The sequence below is a fragment of the Lissotriton helveticus genome, chromosome 5_1 (assembly GCF_964261635.1).
Source record: "Lissotriton helveticus chromosome 5_1, aLisHel1.1, whole genome shotgun sequence".
Classification (NCBI taxonomy): Eukaryota; Metazoa; Chordata; class Amphibia; order Caudata; family Salamandridae; genus Lissotriton; species Lissotriton helveticus.
Window position 1 is genome coordinate 1,079,702,452 of NC_136065.1, and position 22,040 is coordinate 1,079,724,491.

General features: G+C 47.6%; 1 protein-coding gene across 2 annotated transcripts in view; it reads right to left on the bottom strand.

Moving 5' to 3' along the window:
• LZTS2 (leucine zipper tumor suppressor 2) overlaps positions 1 to 22,040 on the bottom strand; it is an 821,117-nt gene that overhangs the window by 497,603 nt on the left and 301,474 nt on the right. For both annotated transcript variants that reach the window (XM_078643642.1, XM_078643643.1), the window contains one exon: positions 2,800 to 2,878. The gene's annotated coding sequence lies outside the window, so the exon portion shown is untranslated. The remainder of the gene's footprint in view (positions 1 to 2,799; positions 2,879 to 22,040) is intronic.

The window sequence follows — 22,040 nt, forward strand, 5'->3', positions numbered from 1 at the left end:
CCCTCCCACACAACAGGAGCAGGGTATCTTCCCGTCTGGAGTGGGCTAAATTGACACTCACGCTGTATTAATAACTCACTGTATACAACACTCACCGCCTATGGTTTCTTAATCCATCCCTGTTTTGATACACAGTGGACGGGTGGAGGGAGTGAATGTTTTTTTATAGTTGCGCAAATTGTAATAACACTCGAAATGGGCCTTTAAAGTATTGTATTCATATTACGTCGCACACTCTTTTAACTGCTGTGTCTAGATGGTAACTGATATTGAAATACCACATGATTTAAACCGAGTTGTCCTTTATTTGAACTCAGTGCTTTGCATTGTCTTTAACAAAATGCTAAATAATTTTTTTTTTTTAAATCCTTTTGAGATTCAGATCCCATCTTAAAGGTATAAGTAGTGTGCTCTCTAGTAGATTCAAAATTGATCTTACAAATTTGTTTTCCATGATGTTTAGTTTCGAAATGTCCCAGAGCCCCATATTTCTGCCCATAAAGTGCACCTCCCATGGCCACAGCTCTATACACCTGAGGAGCTGAAGACACAGCCCGGTTGGTTGATGCTTTGTATATCCTGACAATGGTCGCTGATCTATGGGATAGTGTGGAATAACTTTTTGACAACTGTAGGTCCCAAGAGAACTTGTCCGTGAGCCTATCTCCCAGATAATCAAAGCTGCTAATCTGGTCAATGCATGATCCATCCACAGTCATTTGTTCATAAATATTTGATGGGGGTTATAGGTCATAAACTTGGATTTGCCTGCATTGATCTCTAGGCCACTAAGACTGCTAAACCCCACAAAATGGTTTTAGCAACTCCTGCAGATCCACTGGAGTACAAGAGAGCATAAAAATGTTGTCAGTAAAAAGCAAAACAGGAATACAGGTGCTAGCTTTCTTAGGGGCGCTATGCTGACACTTATTCAGTGCTTCCACCATGCTGTTCATAAACATAGAGAACTGAGAGGGGGTCAAAACACACCCATGCCTCACTCCTTGTTTAATTGGAATCCTAGGAGATAAGTACCTTGATCATTCCACCTGACCTAAGCATACGTGTCTTTGCATAATCTGACAAGAAAATGGAGGAGATCATGGGGTATTCCCATTTGCATCAGTACCTCCCAGAGACTATATCTGTGCACTAGGTCGAATGAAGCTGTCATATCCATGAAGGGAACAGATGATCCTTATTGATGGGAATATACTCCCATTAAATATAATGGAGTTGCCCTGTATCCCTCAGAACCTGGGTTTATGATTTATAAGCTACAGAGAGTTCTGTCGGGTGTCACAATTCATGTACAAGAATTGTGAAAGATGCTGAATAATCAACATCAGGACAGAAGGGGCACAAAATGATCCCTTTACAAAAGGGGAGTCTCCTATTTATTAAAGCCTTCTAAATTTCATCCCCTGACACCAAATGCAATCACCAGTGTGCTAACTTATTTTGCAAGAATACGTCAAAAAAAGGCAATCAGAAAAATCCCACACAAGACAATTACTAGTTTGGTATATTCATTGTCATATAACAAACATTACATCTAATAAAGCAATTTTCTCTACTTTTTTGTGTTTTCAATAAGCTGCCCATAACACATATCACATACAATAAATCAAAAGATACATACATGGTGAGAATGTAAAAATCGTAGTGTATGAATACACCATACATGAAACAATGAAAAACATTTAGTGTCTTATGTCCAAACTTCAAGGTTTAAAATATCCTTTATCTTCATTTTCTATTTTAGGATAACTGAAGCAGGCCATTAAACAATGATGTCAAGGTATTTACCCTATGAGTATGTATTACTAACTTTACATCACAGCGGGTCTTCCTCAGGACTATAATGGTGAACAAAACGGGACAGTCTTGAAGTGATGCAATTCAAACAAAGTACACACAATCGATTTGTGTCCAATCGAAGGATTAATATCAGTTTATGTATACTGCCATCATCGATCCCAGCTGGGGTTCATTCTGAATTACTTATTTATGGTGCAGGCTGGACTACGGGAACACACTCTACATAGGAATCACCACACACATCCTGAAGAGACTACAGATAATGCAAAACTCAACAGCAAGGCACATCCTTGACCTCCCCACATGGGTCCACATCACACCGCGAGAAGCTACATTGACTCTGGATCCAGAAGAGATGCCAGTTCAAGATGTTCATCCATGCATGAAAAGCCCTGCACAATGAAGGACCAGCATATATCAACAAATGCATGACTTTCCACCAACTGACTAGACAACTACGAAACCCCTCTCTCTTCCTCACTACACCCTCTGGATCCACCAAAACAACAGTGGAGGGTGCTCCTTCTCATGCCTCGTGGCCAGGGCTTGGAACGACTTTTTACAGCACCTCATGTCTGCCGCATCTCTCAAGGAATTCAGGAAAGGACTTAAGATCTGACGGTTCGATTGAAGAAATCACCAAGAAGCAGCAAGCTACTACAGCTTTATAAATCCCCGATTGATTGACTATCATTTTCTGACATCTTTTTATTGTCTTGCTCTCAGCACATCTCTGTAAGTTGTTGTTATTTAATATGAAACCTGGTCAATATGTCTTGTTTTCATGGCTATTTGTTACAACGATAAATAATATTCCCAGCATTTTGTAAATCACTCAAAACTAATCTGCATTCTCTCTTTGCTTCATTCACTGTGCTTTTGATTTTACCACATACAGAGGCTTTGGTGGTATCCCAGAATATTCAACAGCTCATGGAATTTATATTGATTTCAATAAATTATGTAATTGTTACTCACCAGTTCCTGGAAAAAAGGCAGTGAAACCTGAACTTTCATCAAAGGTCTATCGCTTCTGTGCTTTGTGGCAGATGGCGCCCTGAAAAACAAAATCCTATTACTGCATTGTCGGAGAGAGATCAGTGGTTAATCTATTAATCATTACTCTTCATCACGTTCTTACTTATTAAAAAGCAGTTGATATGAAAGTAGCATTTATATCAACCTGTAGGAAACTTGCCCCTCATTTGGTGTAGATGTTGGTTACATCATTTAATACATACATAAAAGTCCCTAACAAGATATCCGTTGTTTGACTAAACAATTGTCGTGTTTGCCAGAGGATCTGTCATTAAAAGAATTCAATTTCAGATTAAAATCTTAAACAATAATATAAGATCCTACAAAGTATCCAAGAGTCTCCATAAACTTAAAGCAGCTTTTCAGGACCACTGTCAGGGCCATAAAAATTAGCTTTTGTGAAGCACTGCTTTTGATGTTCCTTCTGTCATACAATCAGTCTGCCATTGTTGCCACTAAAACTCTGAATGACCCAGAGCTTTGAACTTGTGCTGTAATAAAACGACACTGTTTTGCACATGTCAATTGCACTCTGATCATCTTGTCTTGTATTATATGGGTTTCCTTTAAGATTAGGACGTCTGGTTCCATACTAGTAAAGTGCCTTGTGAGTGCAACATGTACAGATCAGAGGAACCGGCAAGTTGTCATCTCGGCATTTTGTAAACTTTTATTTCACATAACCTATCCAATGCACCTCCACAAACACACGCAAAGAACAAAACATGGTTGTCCCTTTTCTCTTAGAAGGCTAACTGGAAGTTTACCTACCTCCATTACTGGTCATGAATCATCAACAGAGATGTTTTCGGCATGGGCAAAGTGGGCTTTGGCCCAGGGCCCCAGCCTTTCAGGGAGCCCTCCGATACAGCCAGCTCTGGTCTATAGAGAGTTTTGCCTTGATGACCTTGAATAATTCTTAAACAGATTGTTTCAAATACCATTTTCCTTTCATTTATTTTTAATGTAGGTGATGCGTGAGAGTCTATTACAGATATTTTTGCAGAGAAATACTGCATTTATATTTCACGCACCCTCCTTAAAAAGTCTCTTTTAGATCAAAAAACAGGAACTCATAGAATAGAAATGGGAGTGTGTCACAGAGATAATTGCAGTAATATTAGTGAGCTGCTCCTGTGTTACAGCATTGAAAACACACATCACTATCCCTGAATATTAGAAGTCAACACATTAAAATTTAGGACGAGTAAGCCTGTGCTAAGTCCGTGAACTGGCCAAAGTGGGCATGAAATAGCTGAAACTGGCCTGTAAATTCAAAGCTGTTCCGAACAGAGGTCCCCAAAATAAGTTTAGTGCCAGGCCCCCAAAAGCCTTAAGATACCCCTGATCATCAGCTTGTTATTCCGTTAGCTTTCATTATCCAAGCCTGCACAAGATTTGTCAATCCAACAGTCCTATACTTTTAGGCAGACCTCAAAAATCAGCAAAGATTCATCATATGGCTACCACCCATTAATTGACCAAACATCACCCCTTAAAGATTCTACAAAGACTCCTTTTACATTTATATTTTGGCACCTCAATAATATCTTAAATGCTTGTACTTAAAAGGGAACCCGGACAGACATAATGAGATCTGGCTGGCACTGGCAGCAGGTGTTGCGAAAAGAAATATAGCCAGTGCTTGGAGGGCACAGGCTCCTCCGCAATGGGATCAGTATTTGCGAGATCTAGATTGATGCCAGAGAGCTGAGGAGACCATCTATAAGAGTAGAGGATGCACTAAGAAATGGAAAAAAGATCTGGGGGCCTTGGCGGAAATACAGGGAGATGGGGGGGGGGGTGTTGGGACCTGGGTTTTCAAATTGAATGCCCTGCTTGTGTTTAATGCCAGCCTTATATTATATTGTGACATTTCATTCTATCACATGCTATTTGAACAATGTTCTGTAATGTCTGATGATATGAGCAAGTTAATAAAAATATTTTTTTTAAAAAGGGGGGGGGGGACCCGGACAGTTTTCTCCTTCACTTAATGAAGCATAGCTTTTCAAATGACACTAATGTAAAACAGTACGTCACTGACTCCAATGGCCAAAATGCAGTACCTCATGTAAATCCAATTCTATTGTGACATCGTCTGGTAAGAGAAGTAATCTTACTACAATGCTAGAATATGCTCTGAGTGTTTTTTTCTTTAACTTACAGTGCACAAAATGCCAATTGAAGGCATAAACCAAGTGCTACAACATATAGGGCCATATGTATCAAGAAACCAATTTGCGATTCTGTAATAGCGATTTTTAAGAAATCGCTATTTCAGAATAGCAAAATGGTATGTATCAAGAAAAACGCAATTTTCTAGCGTTTTCTTGATATTCCTTAATTGCATATTCGCTGTTAGAACCGGGAGTCTCTGGTTGGCAAAGGTAAGTACCTTGGCCCAAGTAGGGACCCCTAGCTCCGGTCAGGGCAACGGAATAACCCTCTGAGATAACCCCTGCTCACCCTCTAGGTAGCATGGCGCGAGCAGTCTAGGCTAAACTCGGAGACAATGTGGATAACATTGGCACTTAACACAACAATAATCCCCAATCCACCACAAACTGAGACCACACAGGTAAGTATATTTTTATAAAAATATATAACTTTATCTAGTTTCAGCAAGGTAAATCAAGCAGTTGCACGATAATCACTTCATTATTAAAATGAGGCACTTAATCTTAATGGTGGTACGTAGTTTCAGGAAGTTGTCACATAAAAACAAATGTCTCAAGTCTCTTCAAATCAGTATTAAACCTAATGCCACCGATTTATAATGGCTACGCTCTAAAAACGAGCAGTCCAAACAATGCCAACGTTTAGAAGATATGCCAAAGTTATTGGGTTGACAATGCTCTCCAAATGAGCAAAGAAACAATGCCAGCGTTATTAAATTATGCCCCAATGGTCCCCTGGCTTCAGGGACCACAAGCGCTCCTAGCGCGTCTCACCCGGTATCCTGAGGGAGGGGGGACTTCTTTCCCCGTGCTCGCGGTGACGCGGGTCCCCCAGGGGCACCTCGCGGGGGAAGGCTCAGTGTGGCTCCCGCCCGGCCAGTCTCCGGACGCTCTCCGCCCGCTCTGGATCCTTCAAAGAGCAGCGGGGAGCAGAGACGGCAGGCCAGGGGCTGGAGCACATGCGAGATCCCTCGGCGAGGTCAGGTCACTTCTTCCCGGGCCCGGCGGTGATCGCGCTCATTCCTCGGCTTCTTCAGCTGCCTCAGCGACGGCAGCCAATCCCCTCGCGGCTCCTCAGGCGAGCCTCCACAGCACCCGGGAGTCAGCCAATGGCAGTGCGGCTCCCGGGACAGGCAACGATGACGCTCCGCTCCCTAGGCCAATCACGGCCCAGCACGGCTGATGACGCTGCGCCGCACGGGCCAATCCCGTCGCGGCGTTGGTGAGGGGGCTCGGCTCCCTCCACCAATGGGAGCACGGCGGCTTCGTTCTTCGCCGGTTCAGCGCCGATCAGGATGGCGCTTCCCTCGGAGGTTCTCTGGCCCCGGGCAGCGGCGGTGATACGGCCAGCAATTGTTTTTCAGCGCCCCTTGCGCTGCAGAGGCTCACAGGTCTCCGGTCTGCCCCACACACGTGTCGATGAGCACGTCGATTTTGGCCCTGCAGCAGGCTGGGTCAGCGCGGCGCTCTCAAGCAGTAGAGAGCAGCCAATGCGCTAAACAGGCAAACCACACGGTTGCACGATCTCCTAGCCACACAGCAGCTTCAGGGGGGGGGCACAGCAGATTCTTGTAGCCTTGGGCAACCTTTATGTTCCTGGGTTGCAGACAGGGAGCCAGCTCTTCTCAGGCCCTTGGAGATTCAAGCTGTAGGCACAGCACACAGCAAAGTCTCAGCAGTTTCAAGCAGGCAGGGACACAGCCCACAGCAAAGTCCCTTTCTCCTCCTCAGCTTCCAGTGATACAGCAGAACAGGTCAGCCCTTAGAGCACACAGCAAGGCAATCTTCCTTTAGGTCTCTCGCCGTCCTCCTTCCAGCAGAGGGTCCGTCTTGATTGTAGAGTTTCAGAATCTAATCTTCTGTAGTAAGGGGTCCTTCCCTTATACCCCTGAACGCCTTTGAAGTCCTTTGTGCAAGGGGATCCTTGGCTCTGGAATATTTCTGGTGTTCTTCTTCCTGACAGCTTCAGGGCCAGAGGTGACAGTGGATCGGCAGGGGAGTTAGCCAGCACGGTGGTCAGGCAGGCACAGCCCAGCACTATCAGGCTCTTCTCTCTCCCCTTCCCCGGGCAACAGATGTCGCCTTTCACCCCTGGGCTGACTCCAACCCCCTCCGGGGCCCTGCAGCTCCTGTCACGCAGGCATTCCACACACAGGCCCAGGCACACAGAAAGGTTTATACAAAAGAACAGCCACTTCTAAAAATGCTATTCTCAACCCCAGGATCCAAAAACAACCTTCACCAAAAGATGTGTCATTTAATTCTGAGTTCAGGGATATCTTTCATGGATGTTCCATCTTGTTCCTATAGGGAGATAGGCTGGGATCCAATGGGACCAGCCTCCCCAGGCTACCCTAGGGAGCCCTACAGCCCTACAGCAGTGAGCACACAAAGTGGCTGCTGCTCTCTACCAGAGCATGTTACCTGCACTAGTACACGCTCTACCCTATCCATTCACTGCACCCTACCCAGGGGGCTACCTGGAGCCTTCCATAGGGGTGGCTGAGGTGCACAGACAGGGGAGGGTTAAGCCTAGCCAGTGGGGACACTGGCCAGGCTGACATGGCAGTCACTGACTGCACACAGGCCCTGCGCTGGCGGGCCTGAGTCACCTTTTAAAAGCTACTCATGTGGGTGGCGCAATCTGCGCTGCAGGCCCACTAGTAGCATTTGTCATCACCAGCCCTGGCACACACAGTGCCCTCTACTAGGGACTTCGTGGTGATACAAACATGCCAATTAGGTATACTCAATCAATATGACAATTTACAGAGGGAGCACTTACCCTCTGACACTGATCAGCAGTGGCAGAGGGTCCAAAGCATCTAAACCAGCAAAAACGAAATCCAGCACAGCATCAAAAAATACATGAGTCAGAGGCAAAAAGATGGGGGAAAACCATGCCAAGGATGTCAGGTCTAACACGTGTCCCCTCCAGCTGAAAGTGGGGAGAACTACCCAACCTCTTGGGAGTCCTCATCACTAAGGCGGAAGAATATGGACAGACGTCAGCGTTGGCGTGTTCTGTACCAGGGCGGTGCTCCACCGTAAAGTCCATCCCCTGTAGGGAAATGGACCACCTCAACAATTTTGGATTCTCACCCCTCATCTGCATTAACCATCTGAGGGGCCTGTGGTCGGTCTGAACGCGGAAGTGAGTCCCAAACAGGTAGGGCCTCAGCTTCTTCAGAGCCCAGACCACAGCGAAAGCTTCTCTTTCAATGGCACTCCATTTTTGTTCCCTGGGGATTAGCCTCCGGCTAATGAAAGCCACAGGTTGGTCTCCTCCCTCATCATTGATCTGTGAGAGCACTGCTCCCACGCCTTGCTCTGAAGCGTCAGTTTGCACGATGAACTCACTTGAAAAGTCAGGTGCCTTAAGCACCGGTGCTGTGCACATGGCAGTTTTGAGGGTGTCAAAAGCAGTTTGACAGGCCTCAGTCCAATTCACTTTCCTGGGCTGATTCCTAGATGTCAGCTCTGTCAAAGGGGCCACAATGGTGCCATAGCCTTTGACAAACCGTCTGTAATACCCGGTGAGACCTAGAAAGGCTCTCACCTCCGTCTGGGTCTTGGGGGGTTCCCAAGCCAGAATGGTATCAATTTTTGCCTGTAGGGGCGCCACCTTGCCGCTCCCCACCTGGTGTCCCAAGTACACCACAGATCCCTGCCCTATCTGGCATTTACTGGCCTTGATAGTGAGGCCTGCCTTCTGCAGAGCCTTCAACACTTCAGTGAGGTGTTGCAGGTGTTCCTCCCAAGTGGAGCTGAACACCGCAATGTCATCCAGGTAGGCTGCGCTGAATTGCTCCAGCCCTGCCAGTACCTGGTTGACCAATCTCTGAAATGTGGCGGGGGCATTTTTCAACCCAAAGGGCATGACACGAAACTGGAAGTGTCCTTCTGGCGTTGAAAATGCTGACCTCTCCTTTGCCCCGTCAGTTAAGGCAATCTGCCAGTACCCTGAAGTCAAATCAAAAGTACTCAGGTATTGGGCAGCTCCCAACCGATCCACCAGCTCATCAGCTCTGGGGATGGGGTGCGCGTCAGTCTTCGTGACCGCATTGAGCCCACGGTAGTCCACGCAGAACCGAAGTTCTGGGGGGCCACCGGGGGTAGCAGCTTTCTTAGGCACTAAGACCACTGGGCTAGCCCAGGGGCTGCTGGAGGGCTCAATAACCCCAAGCGCCAACATCTTGGAAACTTCTTCCTTGATGCTAGCTCTGACCTTGTCAGCCACCCTGTAAAACTTCTGTTTCACAGGCATGCTGTCTCCAGTGTCCACGTCGTGGACGCACCATTTGGTGACACCTGGGGTCAGGGAGAACAGTGGGGCGAACTGACCCAAGACTTGGCGACAGTCCTCCTGCTGTTCTGGGGTCAGGGTGGGGGAGAGGACCACACCATCCACTGACCCATCTTGCTCCTTGACTGCCAGGAGGTCAGGGAGAGGATCACTATCCTCCTCCCCTCCAACATCTGTAGCCATGAGCATAGTCACTTCAGTTCTTTCAAAGTGGGGTTTGAGGCGGTTCACATGTAGCACTCTCAGGGGCTGCCTGGGAGTCTTCAGGTTAACCAAATAGGTAACCTCGCTCTTGCGCTCCACCACCTCATATGGCCCAGACCACTTGTCACGGAGCGCACAAGGCTCCACCGGCGCCATCACCCACACTTTCTGTCCAGGTTGGAACTCCACTAGAGAAGTGTTCTGGTCATACCACCTCTTCATTTCCTCCTGGCTAGCCTCCAGGTTCTCTTGAGCGAGCTTCCTGAAGCGCTTGGTCTGGTTGCGAATGGCCAGCACATAGCTGAACACATCCTGAGGGGTTTTCCCACGGGATTTCTCCCACCCCTCCTTCACCAGAGCCAGAGGCCCTCTGACAGGGTGGCCATACAGCAACTCAAAGGGACTGAACCCTAATGATTTCTGAGGCACCTCCCTGTAGGCAAACAACAGGCATGGCAACAAGACATCCCATTTCCGCCTCATGGGCTCCTCCAGGCCCATGATCATGCCCTTCAATGTGCGGTTGAATCTCTCAACCAAACCATTTCCTTGAGGGTGGTAAGGAGTGGTGAACTTGTAAGTCACCCCACACTCACTCCACAGGGACTTCATATATTTAGAAATGAAGTTTGTCCCGCGGTCCGAAACGACCTCCTTCGGAAATCCCACCCGGGAAAAGATCCCCATCAGGGCACGGCCCACCACTGGGGCGGTGACTGTCCTGAGCGGAAGGGCTTCCGGGTACCGAGTGGCATGGTCCACCAAGACCAGGATAAACCTGTTGCCTAGGGCTGTCTTGGGATCCAGGGGCCCCACGATGTCAATGCCCACCCGCTCAAAAGGGGTGCTCACCACGGGAAAGGGTTGGAGGGGTGCCACGCGCTTCCCTCCACTCTTGCCACTGGCCTGACAAGTCTGACAAGACTTACAAAAGGCAGAGACGTGCGTCTTCATCTGGGGCCAGTAGAAATGGGTGACAAGCCTGTGATAGGTCTTGTCTTGCCCCAGATGTCCTGCGAGAGGCACGTCATGAGCCAGACCCAGTAGGAAGCTCCTGAAGCGCTCCGGTACCACCAGCACACGGGCTGCGCCGGGCTCAGCGAACTTAGGCTCACTATAAAGTAAGTCATCCTCCCAATAGATCAAATGCTCCTTGGACCCCAGGCCTGCGGCCTGGTCAGCAGCCTGCTGCCGCACACCAATGAGAGAAGGGCACTCCTTCTGAGCCTGGCAGAATTCCTCCCTGGAGGGACCACCCTCTTGCTGCCACTGGGACAGCTCAGGCAATTCCCCTAGTTCGGCCACTTGCTCCCCTGTAGGTTCCAGGGCATCCCCTTCCGGGTCTGCCTCCTCCTGGACCGTGGGAACAGTGGGGGCCGGTTTCCCGCGCCCTCTACCCCTTCCTCTCTTGGCAGGTCCCTGGGCCATTGTTCCAGGCTCCAGCTCTGTTAGACCGCCCTCCCTTACTGTCATTGCACGGGTGGACACACAGATCCACGCAGGCAAACCCAACATCTCCAAGTGAGTCCGGTGCTCCACCTCTTTCCATGGGGAGCTCTCCAGGTCATTACCTAATAGACAATCTACAGGCAAGGCATCACTTACTACAATCTCCAAAATACCGGAGACTCCTCCCCATTCAAATGGAACTTTCGCCAGCCTGCAGTAGCGCACTGAACTGTCAGCTGCCACCACAGGCCGGAGTACCTGGGGAACAATTTGCTCTTCAGACACCCACTGACACCTAACAGATGTCACGCTGGCCCCTGTGTCTCTCAGAGCCTCCACCACCTGTCCATTGATGGTCACCTTCTGCCCGTATTTCTTAGTGTTTTGGGGCAGCAAGGTTTCCTGGGCCATCTCTCGGTCTCCTAAAGAGACAAGGGTCATCACTGCTAACCCTTCCTCCCCACTAGAGATCAAATCCCCTCCCAAAGCTACACTGGCCAATGCCGGTGCTGGAGCACCAGAGGGTGCTGGAGGTTTCTTTGGACATTTGGGGGCAATGTGCCCCACCGCCCCACATGTAAAGCAGGTAGGCGGGGGCCTGTTGTCCTGCTTGCCCTTACGGGGCCAGGACTTCTTAGACTTGGGGGGTTGAGACACCTTCTCCTGGGAACCAGTTTGGGGCCCTTTAGAAGACTCCTTTTGATTACCCGTGTCCCCCCCACTCTTCTGCTGGGGACCCTGTCCACCCTTGGCTGGGGTACTCACCACCCCCTTGTGGACCCTGGTGCTAGTCCACCGGTCCGCCTCTTTAGCAAGCTCACTGGGATCAGTTAACTTACTATCCAAAAGATGCTGGCGCAGCTCTGGGACACACAAACTACTTAAGTGCTCCCTACTAATCAAGTGACACAACCCCACATAATCAGTAACTTTGCTGCCCTTCATCCAACCTTCCAGTGCACGCGTGTACATACTCACACACTCCACCCAAGTACTTGAATCAAGCTTCTTGAAGTTCCTAAACTTCTGGCGGTACTGTTCAGCAGTGAGCCCATACCTGAGGCACAAAGCCTCCTTCATGGCGGAGTAGGACAAAGCATCCTTTGCTTCTAAGGGTGCCAAAACATCCCTCCCAGAGGCCTCAAAATGCTTCCACAATCCTGCTCCCCAATTCTTCTCAGGCACCTCATTCATCTTTAAGGCAAGTTCATACGCTCTGAACCACGCATAAATATCCTCACCCCTCTGATAATTCTGTACCAGATCCTTTGGTATGTATACCTTACCCGCCTGTACTGGTTGTGCGCTGCCACCATTAGAACTGGACCCCCTCTCTTTATATTTGAAATCCAATTCCTTCATGCTCCTCTCATGAGCCAATTGGAGCTTCTTTTCCTCCAAAGCGAGAGCATGCCTCCTCTCCTGTGCCTCTCTCTCAATTTCCAGGCGCAGTTTCTTCTCATCGGCGTCCGCTCTGAGTTTCAAAAGCTCAATCTCATGGGCCCTAGTTCTCTGATTCTCCTCCACTTCCTCTGGAGAAATATTCCTACTGGAGTGGGTGCTGCCGGCCCTAGACGCTGGCTTCGCCACTGGCAATTCACTGGGCCAAAACCCAATCTCCTGTGCGCCACCCTCTTCAATAGGAGCTTCTGGGACACCATGTTTGGCCTCCCACCAGGCCCTCAGAGCTGTCCGTAGCTCTTCCTTATTTGCGCCGCCCCTCACTGGGCATTCAAGCTGTTTGCAGACTTTTCTCAGTTGCTCCTTGTTATAGGTTAACAACTTCTGGATTTCAAATTCCACCTCCACGTCTCCATTCACGCTTGGCGCTTTCCGAGACATGATGCTTCCTACCCTTTTTCAACTAAAAAGGTTTCACCAAAAAGAAAAAGTCTTGCGCAACCTGTTCTGCTAAACTAGACTAGTGATGTACAAGAAATTACTGCCGGTCAAGTGCAATTATTAGTTCAAAATCCCACCGCTGCCACCAATGTTAGAACCGGGAGTCTCTGGTTGGCAAAGGTAAGTACCTTGGCCCAAGTAGGGACCCCTAGCTCCGGTCAGGGCAACGGAATAACCCTCTGAGATAACCCCTGCTCACCCTCTAGGTAGCATGGCGCGAGCAGTCTAGGCTAAACTCGGAGACAATGTGGATAACATTGGCACTTAACACAACAATAATCCCCAATCCACCACAAACTGAGACCACACAGGTAAGTATATTTTTATAAAAATATATAACTTTATCTAGTTTCAGCAAGGTAAATCAAGCAGTTGCACGATAATCACTTCATTATTAAAATGAGGCACTTAATCTTAATGGTGGTACGTAGTTTCAGGAAGTTGTCACATAAAAACAAATGTCTCAAGTCTCTTCAAATCAGTATTAAACCTAATGCCACCGATTTATAATGGCTACGCTCTAAAAACGAGCAGTCCAAACAATGCCAACGTTTAGAAGATATGCCAAAGTTATTGGGTTGACAATGCTCTCCAAATGAGCAAAGAAACAATGCCAGCGTTATTAAATTATGCCCCAATGGTCCCCTGGCTTCAGGGACCACAAGCGCTCCTAGCGCGTCTCACCCGGTATCCTGAGGGAGGGGGGACTTCTTTCCCCGTGCTCGCGGTGACGCGGGTCCCCCAGGGGCACCTCGCGGGGGAAGGCTCAGTGTGGCTCCCGCCCGGCCGGTCTCCGGACGCTCTCCGCCCGCTCTGGATCCTTCAAAGAGCAGCGGGGAGCAGAGACGGCAGGCCAGGGGCTGGAGCACATGCGGAGATCCCTCGGCGAGGTCAGGTCACTTCTTCCCGGGCCCGGCGGTGATCGCGCTCATTCCTCGGCTTCTTCAGCTGCCTCAGCGACGGCAGCCAATCCCCTCGCGGCTCCTCAGGCGAGCCTCCACAGCACCCGGGAGTCAGCCAATGGCAGTGCGGCTCCCGGGACAGGCAACTATGACGCTCCGCTCCCTAGGCCAATCACGGCCCAGCACGGCTGATGACGCTGCGCCGCACGGGCCAATCCCGTCGCGGCGTTGGTGAGGGGGCTCGGCTCCCTCCACCAATGGGAGCACGGCGGCTTCGTTCTTCGCCGGTTCAGCGCCGATCAGGATGGCGCTTCCCTCGGAGGTTCTCTGGCCCCGGGCAGCGGCGGTGATACGGCCAGCAATTGTTTTTCAGCGCCCCTTGCGCTGCAGAGGCTCACAGGTCTCCGGTCTGCCCCACACACGTGTCGATGAGCACGTCGATTTTGGCCCTGCAGCAGGCTGGGTCAGCGCGGCGCTCTCAAGCAGTAGAGAGCAGCCAATGCGCTAAACAGGCAAACCACACGGTTGCACGATCTCCTAGCCACACAGCAGCTTCAGGGGGGGGGCACAGCAGATTCTTGTAGCCTTGGGCAACCTTTATGTTCCTGGGTTGCAGACAGGGAGCCAGCTCTTCTCAGGCCCTTGGAGATTCAAGCTGTAGGCACAGCACACAGCAAAGTCTCAGCAGTTTCAAGCAGGCAGGGACACAGCCCACAGCAAAGTCCCTTTCTCCTCCTCAGCTTCCAGTGATACAGCAGAACAGGTCAGCCCTTAGAGCACACAGCAAGGCAATCTTCCTTTAGGTCTCTCGCCGTCCTCCTTCCAGCAGAGGGTCCGTCTTGATTGTAGAGTTTCAGAATCTAATCTTCTGTAGTAAGGGGTCCTTCCCTTATACCCCTTCAGGGCCAGAGGTGACAGTGGATCGGCAGGGGAGTTAGCCAGCACGGTGGTCAGGCAGGCACAGCCCAGCACTATCAGGCTCTTCTCTCTCCCCTTCCCCGGGCAACAGATGTCGCCTTTCACCCCTGGGCTGACTCCAACCCCTCCGGGGCCCTGCAGCTCCTGTCACGCAGGCATTCCACACACAGGCCCAGGCACACAGAAAGGTTTATACAAAAGAACAGCCACTTCTAAAAATGCTATTCTCAACCCCAGGATCCAAAAACAACCTTCACCAAAAGATGTGTCATTTAATTCTGAGTTCAGGGATATCTTTCATGGATGTTCCATCTTGTTCCTATAGGGAGATAGGCTGGGATCCAATGGGACCAGCCTCCCCAGGCTACCCTAGGGAGCCCTACAGCCCTACAGCAGTGAGCACACAAAGTGGCTGCTGCTCTCTACCAGAGCATGTTACCTGCACTAGTACACGCTCTACCCTATCCATTCACTGCACCCTACCCAGGGGGCTACCTGGAGCCTTCCATAGGGGTGGCTGAGGTGCACAGACAGGGGAGGGTTAAGCCTAGCCAGTGGGGACACTGGCCAGGCTGACATGGCAGTCACTGACTGCACACAGGCCCTGCGCTGGTGGGCCTGAGTCACCTTTTAAAAGCTACTCATGTGGGTGGCGCAATCTGCGCTGCAGGCCCACTAGTAGCATTTGTCATCACCAGCCCTGGCACACACAGTGCCCTCTACTAGGGACTTCGTGGTGATACAAACATGCCAATTAGGTATACTCAATCAATATGACAATTTACAGAGGGAGCACTTACCCTCTGACACTGATCAGCAGTGGCAGAGGGTCCAAAGCATCTAAACCAGCAAAAACGAAATCCAGCACAGCATCAAAAAATACATGAGTCAGAGGCAAAAAGATGGGGGAAAACCATGCCAAGGATGTCAGGTCTAACATTCGCAAATTGCAAATTCGCAATTAAGGAATACTTTCCTATTCATTTCAATGGGCCAGGAGGCCCATAGGAAGGAATGGGAATTTTTTCTCATCTTACGATTCGCTAATCGCAAATTGAGAATGATTTCAAGGGTGCCGGGGTGTCCGAAGGACACCCTGTTGCACCCCTGAAATAAGCATGGGTGCCCTAAGAGCATGTATGTGCGTCACATGGCACTTTGAAAAATGCTGAAATGTGCATTTTTCAAGGAAATCGCAACTTACCACCAACTAGAAGTTGGTGGTAATTTGTGATTCCTCAAGGGCATTTTGGAATTTTTTTTTGCTTAATACATTGCATTTAAGGATTCGCAAAATTTGCAATTCCTTTAATGCAATCGCAAAATAAGGAATGGCAAATTTAGCGATTCCTTATTTTGCACCCAAATTCTTCCATACATACCATTTTGCGAAAATGAGTTCGCAAACGATGAAATTCTGCGAATTTCGGCGTTTGCGAACCCATTTGGCCTTGATCCATATGGCCCATAGTGGCATGTACAAACAGGTGAAACATATAATTAGTTAACAGTCCAACAAACAACTGACTTGGCGGACAGAGGCGGGATAGCCAACTAGCTCAACATTATTTTTAAGTGGTTTGAGATTTGAATCGTTCAATTCACAAATACTCCCCAAAATATTTAATACTTTAGCATGCCAGTATTCCATCTTGTCATTAAAAGTCCAAGTTTATGGCCCGAGCATAAATTTAGATGCCTCTTACGATTCTACACTTTAAACACATGAACCACTTTTCCACATCATGATGAACAGTGTTGTAACTTGTTGTTCCCTTCAGCTCTTTTATAGCTTTGTAACATACTTACATGTTTGCAGTTTTATGATGGATTTGATCTATTGCATAACTGCCTGAACGTTTGACATCATTGCTTCCAATGGACCGCGATGCATTGCCAAATACAATTAATTTCATGATAAATTGCCGGACTCGAGATTTGACAATGGGAACTACTCAGCAGGATTCTTAATTTTGAAAAAAATGTACAGCTGAAAGTGGACAATCGTGGAAAATTGTTGACCTGACTTTCATAGGCAAGGCATCAGGCAAAGGCTCCTCCCAAATTCCTCACTGCATACACAGGAGCCCAGCATGTTTCTAGCTGTTTTATCTAAATGGAGGGCAGCAGTTTTTTTATACAATCAAACAGAGCTAGTTGCAAAGCATTCATAAGAAACAGAAAGGCATATAAAATGTATTCAGTGATAACTTGAGCTCATAAGTCACCTTGCAGTGCTAGTGAGTTGATACAAATTTAGCCCACCTTATAAATCTCCTCCCAGTGAATTGCTAGCTGAATTCCTGGGTATCCATGTCTCCTTAGAGCTGGACCTGCAAGGACCTTTAGACGGCAAGAGAGGCCTGTCCTTAAAAGGAGGGCTTTGTTTCAAATGTATGGTGGACGGAGTAGGCCTCAGTGAGGAGGCTGCCCTACAAATTTATTCTGAAAGTTGTTGGGGTTGGTTGGTTCCTAAAATCTGTGTGTGTAGAATGTCAGAGATGTGCAACTGTCCACCCATGCTATCACTCGGATTATCTGCTTGAGTTCTCTAACTGAATCTCAGTTGCATGAGCAAGTTTGATCTGCTGGATCTCAACTTTTGATGAGGTACATAAAGTTGTCAGGTCCACAAGCTAGGCCAATTCGTTTTGAAAACTGAGTACAGGACTCTGAACTGTATTGTTTGTGCTACTGGCAGCCTGTGACATTCTTAGAGGACTTCACCAAAGTGAAATTTGTCAGGTTCAGGCATAATTTTGGTCGCAAATTTTGAAATGTTAGGAGTTTGAAATCTCATTTGTTGATGCCCGATCATTGTACGGTTACAGTGTCTAGTCTAGAAAAACAAAAAATTGATAGGTGAGATGCTTGACCTAATCTCAGCACCTTTGTTTTCTCTAGGCAGCATTGTAGTTCATCAAGTGTTGCCCACAATGCCACTCCAGACACGGACCATATTCAAATTACAATTGGTGCTGCTGCAATAGGAAGAGTCTAGCCAAGGTGAAGGGCACAAAGAAAAAGCCTATGAGGTAAGGCAGACGCCAATGATCTTTGCTTCCACTGGAATGACATGATTTGAGTTGGATTCTCATGGATATCAGCCTGGATCTTCAGGATATTGCCCTCGAAGGACATAAACAGATTTTTAGAGAGTGGCTAGGAGCAAATTACGGCATCCTTCTGGGTTGCTGGTTCAGTGGCTTCCCTCAAGATTTTAAACAATTTCTTTATGTGGTTTGAGGCTGGTTAGTTAAATGATACATATCTTTTTTCTTAGCCCACTGTACTGACTTGCGGTAGATTCTCAAATAGGTTTTAAAAGGTTCTCTGCCTGTACGATAATTTTATTTTTCTCTGTTGCTCAGTTTTCGGCCCTCTCTTTTAAAGGAAGGCAAGGTTGAGTAAAGCTGCCTTGGTGGCACATACTGTGCATTTGGACTATGATAGAAAAGAAGCGATTCAAGGGGGCCATTTGGAGGGGGGGTCATCCAATACAAGGGGGATCTGATGTTTAGTGAAGGATTTTTATAAACTGCTTTAGGAGACCTTTCTCTGGATCCAGCATTAAAACAAGGTGTTGTAATTGTGTTTTAACAAATAGAGCGTAAAATGAGTGACCTGACCATGAGCTGGGTTTGACCATAATATCGGTTGTGTAGCGGATACAGATAAGCAAACCAAAAGTGTGTCCTTCTGTCTGATACGGTCAAGATAAATTAGGACAATCCAAAATTGTCAATGATTTTGTATGCCGACTGGAAATGTGATATAGCTCCAAGAGATTAAAATACCTCATCTACAGAATTTACTATGCAAGACTAAACCCTCCACAGCACAGTGGAAATCCAAAATATGCACACATATTCCTCTCTGAATATTCTCCAATTTGGTTGTCTATTCAAAGGATTCTGTTAACTTTAAGTTAGACACCAGAAAACATTTCTGTTATTCCTTTAGTCAACCCTAGAGTTTTTTTTGTTGTTGGGATGTTCCGTGATGTTGCATGTCCACTCCTGAATCTAGATTGAGGGCAGTTCAATCAATGTATCTAATTTTGGAGCAGTTCTGGATTCTATTTTTGAAAACATCTTCAAAATAGAGTGGCTAAACCCAGGCATAGAACCTTGAGAACAGGACCCGATCTTTTCTCTCATTGAATTTCACCTTTGGGGAAAGGTCTGTATTGAAAGAACTTCGCTGGGGTTTCTGGGATAATAAGTGTTAGACCAGATTTGTGGTCTTTACCAAACCAGCCCTTAAATAATCCTACAATAGTGTTTAGGGGTCTCTGCTGTGCAGCTACTGTATGTGATCAAACAACCTGGTTTGGGCCTACCCACCACCTATAACACCACTGGATATCAGTGGGGTTCAGGAGCTATGGACTCCAAAACAATTTGCTCCAGAGGTTCATGTGTATCACTGACTGTTTGAGATGGATGATCTTCGTTTCTTTCCTCCTTTCAGTCCGTCCTCAAAACTGTGATTCCACTCTGTGCTTACCTTGTCGCTCTTGTGTGACCTGCTCACTCTCTCTGAATCTGGTATTTCCAAGGGCGCCCATCAGAGGTGCTGTATCCACTGCAACAAAGGTATCGCCCCCTACTCCAATCAAGGGGACTGTAAGAAGTTATTGGTTCAAAGCACCTCGTTCAGGCTGTGTATTGCACCAGTGGCTATCCAGGCTTCCAAGCTGCTCTCGGTACACTACACTAGCGAGCGGCAGCACACTGCTATTGCAGCCGGCAGACTATGTTGGTATTTTAACTAGTGGGTGATATTCAGTTAAGCATTAGTTTCCATTAAGTGATCCAACCGCACTTAAAGAAGCTGAGTGTATTTTATAGCAATAAGTCTAGGTCATATGCAAACAGGGGACCTGAAAAAAGTCAGTTTTTGCTCTTTTCAAGAAAGGTGTCCAGGAACCTTAAAGTAGCAATGCTAAGCTGCTTGGATTCCTGGACATCCTCCCATCTTCAGGTTTTAATGGCTGAAGTCTACTCTTCACAGAGCAATCTCGTCAGATTGGGATCCCACAACAATAGGCAGTGCCCCTGAATGTCTCCCTCTGTCCTGCTCCAGGCGTCTTGTGGCCGAGAATGGTATCAAGAGACCAGGGGTGCAGCTTGGCCACTAAGATTGGGGAGGAGGGTAGGGGTGCGCTTCAGATTTTCCACCAATCAGTCTGGCATGGCATGGAATGTTAAAAACATTAGAAACAAGAAGGGCTCATGAGAGGGGTTTTAGGGGAAGTGGAAATGGAGAAGAATACTGATGGGTGGGGTACTAGGGGGAAGAAAACACAATATTTGGTAAAATAACCAACACTTTTGAAGTCTTTTCAAACAGAGAGAGGGGGAGTGTGTATGCATTTAGTGAAATACGACAGACTCCTCACCATGCCTGCACAATACCATACCATAGCCCGTGTATCCAACTAATTACAAGAAAAGATCTATATTAGGGGATGTAACACCCACCTCAAGCTACAGCCCTGCAAGAGACAGATTCTTGTTTGCATCAGGTGCTGTCTGATGAATAGGTCGTCATCCATTTCTGTCACATACTTCTGTCGTCAAACCTCCTGGAGAACTAAGGGGGGTGCTGCTTATAAACCCCATCCATTTGACCTTTTAGCTCCCCTCCATGCTTCACCTTGTCCACAGATTTGAGTTTGCTTTTTATAACGAAGTGGACGAGCCAGAAGCCTGCTGAAGCTTCCCCGCACATTAGAAACACCTTTGATCGCCTTAACAGATTGAGCAGCTAGCTCACAGGCCCATATTGCCACTTTCGAGCAAACCACAACACTGCTACAAAATAAGAGGACGGCCGACCCGGGATAAAACGAGGAACTTCACTTCGATCCATGCTTGCGGCCCACAGGCTGCCATTCGCTGTGCCTTCATTTGAGCCACGGCCTCTAGACTTTATTTTGTTTCTAAATACTTGTCTGAGCCTTGTTTGTCCCTCTAGCTTTGCTTGAATGTTAACCCCCTATGTATATGTCTTTTTGACAGGCTGGCCTGTGCTATTTTGGGGTCCTGTGCAGGCCTTTTCTTTCTCGGCTTCTTCCTCTGTTGTTCTTGCCCTCACACACCCCGGATCTACAAGCGTCTCACTCTCACCCTCAGACTAAAACAATGTTCCAAATATACTCATTCTCCAGACAACCTCAGAGGGCGCTGATTACGAGCCAGCCTGCTTCGAGAGAGGCTGACGGGATACGGAGAGCCCGTTGCAAATCAAACAAAGCCCACCGGATCTCATTTCCTCCCACATGGCCTCTGGAGCAGATGTTTCTGCTAGAAAAGCTAAGGACGTTTATCTCCCACAGACCGCTCTCGCGGCGCACAGGCCCTTTCCCCGCGCGCCTGCCTGCACCATGTGTTTCTCCTTTGTGCTGAAGGCCCGGAATCCTCCTAAAACGGAATGAAAGCAGATCCTCTTTACCACAAACAGTCTGTGCGCATGCGCAGAGGGGTCACGCGGGGCAGCAGGCCTCATCATTGGCAGCATATGCACAGAATTACGGTTACGGTTAACCATAAACAGCGCTCTCCCACTCTAGTAAAGGAAGAAGCACAAATGCAGTTTCCACGAGCGCGGAAACATAACCGGTTCCTCTCACTCACGAAGGACCATGGGTTGCTAAATGACTGGTTTAAATAGAGCCTTAAATGACAGGTGTAATTATTGCCCCAGTTAGTGGAACTCAAGTAACACACTTCAGGCGGACGGGATGAGGAGATGGTCTGGCCAGGTTGGTCACTAGAGATGCCAAAGCAAGTACTTTAGTTCAAAAAATGTTATTAGAATTTGAGGCAGTAAATAAATAGTAAAACATAATAAAAAGTGATACAGGTGATGAGTATCGATAAAGAATAATATATCAATGATGACCAAGTTACAAATAATTCATTGGATAAATTGCATATAAGTATTGTAGAATACAAAGAATTAGTGACCGGAATCATTAAAAAAAAAACATCAACAGTATCACTATGCAATAGAAAGAAGATAAATAGCAAAAGAAAGGAAAAAAGGAGAAAGAGAAGATAAAGGAAAAGAAGAAGAAAGCGGGGAAAGAAGAGAGAGGGAAGAAAAGAGAGAGAAACGAACTCCTGTGGGGCACCACACACAAACACACAAAACTCACTCAATCAGGTAACACAAAGGGATATTGAGCAACCAAACCTTTCGATGCTAAATCCATATACGCATCCAAAGCTCTCCAAACACCACTAGAGATCGAAGGAGAGAGATGGGCCTCATCAACCGAAGTGTGTGCGCTTCTCAAAAAGGAAACCCATG